Source organism: Cryptotermes secundus, unplaced genomic scaffold (genome assembly GCF_002891405.2).
Source record: "Cryptotermes secundus unplaced genomic scaffold, Csec_1.0 scaffold3699, whole genome shotgun sequence".
Taxonomy (NCBI): domain Eukaryota; kingdom Metazoa; phylum Arthropoda; class Insecta; order Blattodea; family Kalotermitidae; genus Cryptotermes; species Cryptotermes secundus.
In genome coordinates this window covers 75-8,931 of record NW_019739639.1, presented here as the reverse complement: position 1 = coordinate 8,931, position 8,857 = coordinate 75, and the positions used below count along the sequence as shown (strand labels likewise).

Genomic DNA, 8,857 nt, shown 5'->3' with positions numbered 1-8,857 from the left:
ATTCTTCATTCGCCATTGAGGCATTTTATATATACATATATATACATATTGAATTTTTATTTAGAATTTTTAAATTTTTTTTTGCTATTTTAGCTTAAAAAATTGATTGACATACCTGGCTAGATGCATGAAATTCTAATCACTGTAATCATGGCTCGAACTAATATTTGATTCTTGGAGTTCCGAAAAAGAAAATGCTACATTAAAATTGTTTCTTTCTTCAGAATAATTGGTGCAAGTGATTCATAAAAAGCTTTGTGTTTCCTAGGAAATGAAACAAAAGAAGGAAGGTCTTCTGCGCAGACTCTTCAGCTGGTTCATGATATTAATAACAAGTACGAAAACGGTAAGCAGGTTCATGGTTCTAAGCATGTTTCGTAAGACTGAGCAAAACAATCTAGCTTACAATGGAATTATGAATTCACCTGACCATCCCAATATATTTAAATTATTTCGTTTCGCTTGTCATATACTAGCTTAGGCGTTAGAACAGCGGGCTAGGACCTGAGCCATTTGGCTTTATTCAAGCCAGGGGGAAGATAGTTTATTCTACTGTACAGCGTCCAGACCGGCTCTGGGCACACCTAGCGTCCTATTGAATTGCTACCGCGTTGGACTTCCCCAAAAATAAATGGCCACGGGAGAGAGTCTGGCCACTCACTTCCATCCAAATCGAGGACAAGGAAAGTAGAGTTATTTGTTCACTTACCCTTATCTCTTCGTTCACTTACCCTTATCTCTTCACAGCACTCTGCTAATAAATTACAGACAGCGAAACTTCGCATTTTGCTTATCAGATCCACTTACACCCAAGCAATAATTTGGTCACAAGATCATCAGAGAACCCAGAGGTATTGACAAAAGACGAAATATGGAATCCTGGTGGGTGCCAAGATCTGAAGTACTTGTAGAGGTCTTTTAACAGGTTAGATAATTTAAATCTCTCGGTTAAATAGTCATTTAATGGAAATAATGTGAACAAAAAGTACTAGTTAGTTATTTAGTTATTTTAGAGAGGGTGGGTTTCCCCATGCACCGCGACCAGTTTGATCTATTGTGCTTCCCTCTATGATATTCTACCAGTCTCTTTACCCTACCGATAAATGGTGCGTACCATCAGCCCCGCCGAGCAAGCGAGTTCAGCCACTTGCTTAGCGGTGTCTATAATGCCTCCCCTATCTATCAAATGCTTTGGAGAATATTATTGGGTGGGAAACGTCCTGGGATTTGGCTCAGTGATCCCCTTTGGGGATATGAGGTTCTTTTACGTGGCGTAAAGTTACGACAAGGGACACACAGCTTAAAGTCCCTCCCGGAGGACTTGTTCCCTAAATTTTTCAGCCCTTAAAAATTCGACGAACTGCGCCGGGTATTTGAACCCGTGTACCACGAGTCATGAGGTGGGAACGTTACCTCTAGACTACGGAGCCCGCTACAATAAGTACTAACATCTTAATAAATAAATAATAAATAGCAAATAAAATAAATAACTTCATGCCCTTGAGCTCTTCTTGAGAAGCCGCCAGTTGCTCAGCTTCTCAAGCAATTTCCCCAAACTTTATCAAAACCGAAAATTAAAAAGTATACAAAAGGGTCCTCCACTGGTCCGTAACCTGAACCAGATTGATCCAGCCCAAACCTCATCTTATTGTTCCAATGTCCATTTTAACCTGTTTATCCACGTACGTTTTCGTCTTCCTACAAGTTTCCCATAAGAATTGTTCGTCTCTTTATTCGTGTTCTATGCCTTGCCTATCTAAAATCAGACATACTTATCTGTGTAAAGCGCTAACACGAGAATGAATTTAAGTATTTAGGAAACAGTGCTAATATATCTCAGCAGCCACCCATGCCATTGCATCATACATATGCTTTGAGCAGATGCCTCTTGAGTATATGTGCTCGAAATATTTTACCCATCTATCCGCTATATCTCTTAGGAAGACTTCGTTGCAAAGATAAAGAGAAAACATGTTTTTGCTCTATGCCAATGAGGAACACGCCTTGCCTTACATGCAAGTTTACTGTATAAAAGCATCTGATAACTGATTTACGTTATGATATTTGTGCCAGGTTGACGCATCAAATGATGGGGTACCGCCAAGAAATGAGCAAGACGGTTCTTCTACTCAAGTGACTCAGTGTGACGCGGAAGGTAAGTAATATGCTAAGATATGCTGAATTGCTGGCATTCCTTATCTTTCCTTTCTTATGAAAGGAATAAATACATATATTACAAGGAAACGAAGTCCTTGACTTCTTTCACAAGATGATTAATCTTTGATATATTAGGAAGTTCAGGTAAATAACCGCAGGAACATGTAACCTAGCCGCTGCATGGAATAGGTGGTCTTTTCTGCCTACAATACCCTTGCATTTAGAAGGGTCTGCACTGAGACCGCATTGCTAGCTCAGAAGTTTCCTTTTGCTTCAGTGTTGTAAGAAAATTTGACTAATAAGGGTGAACGGCTAATATAGAGACCTCGAAACATGCTTCATAACCTGGCGCTTTCTCTAAGCTTTCAGCATCTTATACACCGCACCAATCGCCTCGAACCCGTCGCTTCTGCTGAAAATCCTAATGCATTATAATTCTCCTATTTGTTCGGTTCCCCAGGGATTCGTTCGCTCTTGAGTACACACAAACATTAGTTAGTACTATTCTAGTCATATTGGAATAGATCAGTGCACAAAGAAGATTTTCACGTTGGTGTAATGATGCAGTTCTTTCCGGAAAGGAGTTTTATTATAGACAATTATTTATATGGAACGCGAAGCGAGAAGTTTGTTATTTATGTATTCGTAATAGTTTCCCTGCTTATTACTTCCTACTTTAGGTAATCATTTCAGTTTCACTTGCAAAATGGAATATTTTGCGACACTCCTCAGTAGAGAATATTCTCCCTCCTCCTTTTTCTTAATTTCACTTTCTTCCAAAACTTCTCAGCAACATTCTATTTCTTATTTGTTCAGTCACTGATCTGATTTTAATGGAAAAGTGCAATTTTCAAAACTACAGAAACCACAAGAGAGATTTAATTTCCATATATTTTAATTTAGAAAATACTGACAGTGGCCCAGAAGACAAAATCTTTCGGAATATATTTTGGAATAAATAGCGGAATTCAATCTCATATTGGTTCTGTCATGAATCTCATTTTAACACGCTACTGTTTTTCCCAAATATTTGCAGACTGCCACACTTTCAGTGGACGAACGCTATAATTGTTCCTCGCACTTTGGCGATGAGGCATTTACTTTTACTTACATTTCTCTGTGTTTATTTGTTTCCAGCTTCACCAGTAGCGTATTTGGAGATCTTTGTTCTTTTATAGTATTACTGTTGTCTCCAAATATTCTAAATTGTCAGCATAGTCGTCTAGCTGATATTTCCTGTTTAATTTTAGTGGATTATGGTTTTCGTGGACGTTCATAACGGTACACAGTAAAGAAATTTGTAAAGGAAATGTGATGCCATGACCACTACTTCATTTTGGAGGTGCAGTTTGAAAGCATTCTCGCATGTGCAGGGCTTAGCGAATGATTTGTCCCTCAGAATAGGGAGAGGTGAAATATAAAGACTGAAAGACGCTCTGCTCTGTTCCAGAAACCCCGGAATGTGTTCCCTCCATGAGAATTACATCGCCAACTTGTAGCATGAGTGAGTCGCCGAAGCAAGTGTCGGCGAGCGTCGAGAGCGTGGAGAAGCTCATCCATGATCTGGACCATTTCAGCAAAGAGTTGATGGTCAGCATATCGACGGTTCAATCGAAAATCAGCGGTTCTGACAAGAAGGTGGTGGCGCTGGTGCAGGTTTTCCCCGAGTACTTCGGTTTTCCCTGCCAATCTTCATTCCACCAATTGCTCCACAATCACCCTCGCCTATCATCTGGGGCTGGTACAACAGGCCAGAAGTGGCCGCAGTACAAGGAACTTAGTCCCACCCCACTAGCAAAAAAAAAAGTACCTTTGCCATCACAGACTCCTTAGGGTTACAACAGTACCAATAGTCTCCACCATCTTCTCAGAGGGATAAGTGAGTGACTGTTCCGTATCACTGTACTCCTCGAAATATACGATGGCAGTGGCTGAGAGCGGCACATGACAGCTGACACCATGAAGCACATGTCTGACAGTGGAACCACTGACATAGGCTGCTGTGTGGGAAGACTTCCCTATCACCAGCATGTACTGCAGCACCTGTGACCTGCAACATGGAAAGTCTCAGGAACAGCATCAGTGGGTTCCTCGCCACAACTTGTGGAGGGATATGGTGAAGCAGCATCAGGTGCCCTCACAGTTAGCTCCACACAAACCTCTAAAAGCAAAGCCACTGATGATGCTAGTCTTTGGGGCAGCTACAGACTCTCCGACAATTGGGTTATTGTTCGAACCACAGTACAAATGTAAAGGGATCCTGAGTCAGATTTGGGGTTTGAAGGTGCTTAAAATCCGCCTCTTTCACTGTCCTATACACATACTTGGCAGCAGTAATGACAACTACCCACACATTCTGTGAAGGTGGACAATGAAGAAAGGCGGGTTTATCCAATAATCCATATGTGGACTGCTTTTATGGGTGAGTGGGCAACTCAGTGTCTTCCCTGGGTTAACACGCATTCCACCATTGAAACTATCAAAGAGGTTTGTCAGCCTCCCAACAATCGCAGCTGTTGCCAGGTATAGACTACAGCACACTCCTGAAAGGACATTAAAAAATGAATGAGCTACCATAACATTGTCCTTATTGATGTTTGTAGTTCAACATAAAGACCTTTTTATAACAAGCATTAAAAGTCACAACCTAGAAACTAGGCAAAGTAATAATCTATATATTCCACAGGCAAACTTATCCATTTATCAAAAAGGAGCCTATTATTCGAGGATAAAAATCTTTAACCAATTACCCTCTCATATTATGAATGTTAATGGTAACATAGCTAAATTCAAAATTGCTTTAAAAAAATTTTATAGACGAATTCATTCTACTCATTAGAAGAGTACTTTGATCAATAATGAGAGTAGTTACAATAAACATATATAAATTTTATGGCTCACTTGTGTATTATATTTGTAATTTATGATTTTTTGTTCATTGTAAACTCATTTTATAATGCCTGTTTTGTTTTAATTATAAGTTCTACCTGTGCGTTGCCAATTAATCTTATTTTCAGTAATCTGAAGGATTTATTTATTATTTGTAACTCATAATTATTTGTTTATTGTGGATTTCTCATTTAATATGACTGTTCTTAAATAGCATGTTTCTGACTTTTTATTTATGTAATCTAAGGTCTTAACTATTTATATTTTTATATGTTATAATGTTCCATGTAAACAACTTTGGTAATTGGTCTGTATGTACTGAGTGAGGACAAGTTCTGTATCCATCTTGTGGATGCCTGGAATACTGAATAAATACTAATACTAATACCACAACACACATTTCAAAGGACTGCTGTTAGAGAAAATTTGTACTTTTGATTACTTTATTCCTCATATTTAAATCTTCTTTGCCATTTTCTCTCACAAATGGATTTATTTATAGAGTGCTCTACTTTTCAATCATTTTAATTACCCTAAAAACATTAATATTTGTGACATTCTATGTAAGTTGTGTATTGATGTACAGTTTAATAAGTAATAAATAATGATGACAATGACATTAATTTTATCACGGCTGGGTTTTGGGGACAATAACTTTGAGAACTAGCTCTCATTATTCTCATTAGCCACTTCCTTCATGACAGAACCTAATTCACACTATACAGTACAGTGGTCCTTAACCTGTCTAGAGCTTTGAGGCTTGCTGCAACAGTGTGACTCATTACCTGTGCATCCAAGTTCTCTTTCATAGCGCCCTGTGTATCCCAAGGTGTCAGTGGCCGCATTCACCCCTACCGGACACCTGTGCATATTTCTTATTCCATCCAGTTAAACTAATAGTTGCTAAAACCGAACAACTCAACATCTCAAATCAACACATTGATTCTACCAATTAATGAACCAGATTTATACTCTAACAATCAGTAAACCACACACAGGCAAGTTACACACGCGACCTGAAAAGTCGCAGAATATGCTGTAGGTTGTGACGCCATATCGACTCTTCTGGCAAACTATCCGCCCCAAACGACTTCTCGAGACCAACTGCTCAAATCGGAGTTCCAAATATTATCATATATTCTCGTGACGCGCAAAAATGCTGATCGCTCAGAAAACCTAAGAGTCGACAATTCCTTCCCAGCCATCTACCTCCCGTCTTAGAGAACTGCCCAGGTGTCGTTCAATCGTTTCGTAAACATTTTCTATAAGATAACACTACGTTTGATCGCATGACTGAGGAATGCAAAACATCAGGGTCTGAGTTCAACTCTCGCTTCCGGACAGCCATCCGATCACTCAGTCTTACGAAAACCTATATCAACTTCTAACATCTTTTCATGTCCGTACCAGAGCCATCTAAGAGTAGAAAAATTTGTTTCAAAACCTAGAAATAATTCGTCAGTAAACATTACAAATATTTTGCACATGCTAAATTTTGAGGTGGAACCCCCTCTTCCTCCTGTTAAAATTACAACCGAGCTTTCTTCTGAACTTATACAATTGGATCACTGATGTAAATTAGGGAGTTAAATCTAGAGAAAAGTCCCATGAGCATCGCATAAGAAGACTCACAAGTTGAAGTTCACATGAAATTAGTGTGAGAAACAATCCTTACCTCAAACTGACTCTTCGGTGCTGCTGCATCAGTCAGTTACCTTCTCCATCACCATTGGTTTCAAAATATTATCATGAAAATCCGGGTTTGCGCGTACAGACACGTCCTAATGTGAACATCCGCGCTCCTGTAATATAATGTAAATTCATATTACTGGCAGAACTACAGTGAAATGTGGATGCAGCAAACCTGAGTTTTATTGTCATCTAACTAAATAACAATGAAGCTATTTAAAATATAGCGATAAAAAGGAGAACCACTTTGATAGAAGTTGCATATTTCTAAAGATCTGAATTCATACCAAAATTCAGGTTCATATACCATGTGGAATTAGGGCTGCTACCACCACAATTTTCAGTGTGTTGGTGGCATTACAGGTTGTAATACCGGTAGTATAATATAATGTAAATTACAATATGGTCATGAGACGCCTCAAAGACGTGTCATTGTTACGAAATGGCTCAGTATTGAAACTCGTAACAGCTGGAATCAGGTACCGTGTGATAAGCTATTAGTGTCCAAGTGCATTATTTGGCAGTCTGCATCAGAATAAATAGCAACTTTTGTTTAGAACAATCAACCTGCTTACCGTTTTGGTATGCGTCCGTTTAAATTTGATCCAGCGCAACAGTCTGCGCAGAAGACCTTTCTTCTTTTGTTCCTTTGCCTAGAAAAAAAAAGGGTTCTTATGAATCTCTTGCACCAAACATTCTTAAGGTAACCATTTTAATGTAGAACTTTCTTTTTTGGAACTCCAAGAATCAAATACTAATTCAAGTCATAAGCACTGTGGTTAGAAATTTTTGCATTTCCTGATATATGAATCAATCTTTTCAAGCTACAATAGAAAATAACGTTTCTTTGAAAAACTCTAAATTAGAATTAAGAAAATATATATATAAAATGCCGCAATGGAGAATGAAAATTTTTCTTCCAAATATATTCTGTGAAAAAAACGGTCAATTTCATTTGATGTAAATACTGAAACAAATATGTTGCAGTTTTCAAATCAGACTTTAAAGCATCATGGTTTTCAAAGAAATCGCATACTCATTCTGTCACTGTCACATGCAACGCCAAACGCCTACCTTCTTGTCAGAACCGCTGATTTTCGATTAAATCGACGAAATGCTGAACATCGACTCTTGGCTGGCATAGTCCGGATCTTGGATACGCTTCTCCACGCTCTCGACACTCGCAGACACTTCCTTTGTGGTGATGTAATTCTCATGGAGGGAACATTTTCCGGAGTTTCTGGAACAGAGCAGAGCGTCTTTCAGTCTTTATATTTCACCTCTCCCTATTAAGAGGGACAAATCATTCGCTAAGCCCTGCACATGCGAGAATGCTTTTAAACTGCACCTCCAAAATGAAGTAGTGGTCATGGCATCACATTCCCTTTACAAATTTCTTTACCGTGTACCGTTATGAATGTCCACGAAAATCATAATCCACTTAAATTAAACAGGAAATATCAGCTAGACGACTATGCTGACAAATTAGAATATTTGGAGACAACAGTAATACTATAAAAGAACAGAGATCTCCAATTGACGCTACTGGTGAAGCTGGAAACAAATAAACACAGAGAAATGTAAGTAAAAGTAAATGCCTCATCGCCAAAGTGCGAGGAACAATTATAGCGTTTGTCCACTGTAAGTGTGGCAGTCTGCAAATATTTGGGAAAAAAAGTAGCGTGTTAAAATGAGATTCATGACAGAACCAATATGAGATTGAATTCCGCTATTTATTCCAAAATATATTCCGAAAGATTTTTTCTTCTGGGCCACTGTCAGTATTTTCTAAATTAAAATATATGGAAATTTAATCCCTCTTGTGGATTTTGTAGTTTTGAAAATTGCACTTTTCCATTAAAAATAGATCAGTGACTGAACAAATAAGAAATAGAATGCTGCTGAGAAGTTTTGGACGAAAGTGAAATTAAGAAAAAGGAGGATGAAGAATATTCTCTACTGAGGAGTGTCGCAAAATATTCCATTTTGCTAGTGCAACTGAAATGATTACCTAAAGTAGGAAGTAATGAGCAGGGAAACTATTACGAATACATAAATAACCAACTTCTCGTTTCGCGTTCCATATAAATCATTGTCTATAATAAAACTTCTTTCCGGAAAG

General features: G+C 38.3%; 1 long non-coding RNA gene across 1 annotated transcript; it reads right to left on the bottom strand.

Moving 5' to 3' along the window:
- Window positions 1–3,893: 3,893 nt before the first annotated feature.
- On the bottom strand, window positions 3,894–7,884 carry LOC117282919. Its single transcript, XR_004513848.1, has 4 exons — window positions 7,810–7,884; window positions 7,311–7,388; window positions 6,722–6,848; window positions 3,894–4,700 (listed from the first exon to the last, which is right to left on the bottom strand). It is a non-coding gene; the product is annotated as an uncharacterized LOC117282919 (long non-coding RNA).
- Window positions 7,885–8,857: the final 973 nt, after the last annotated feature.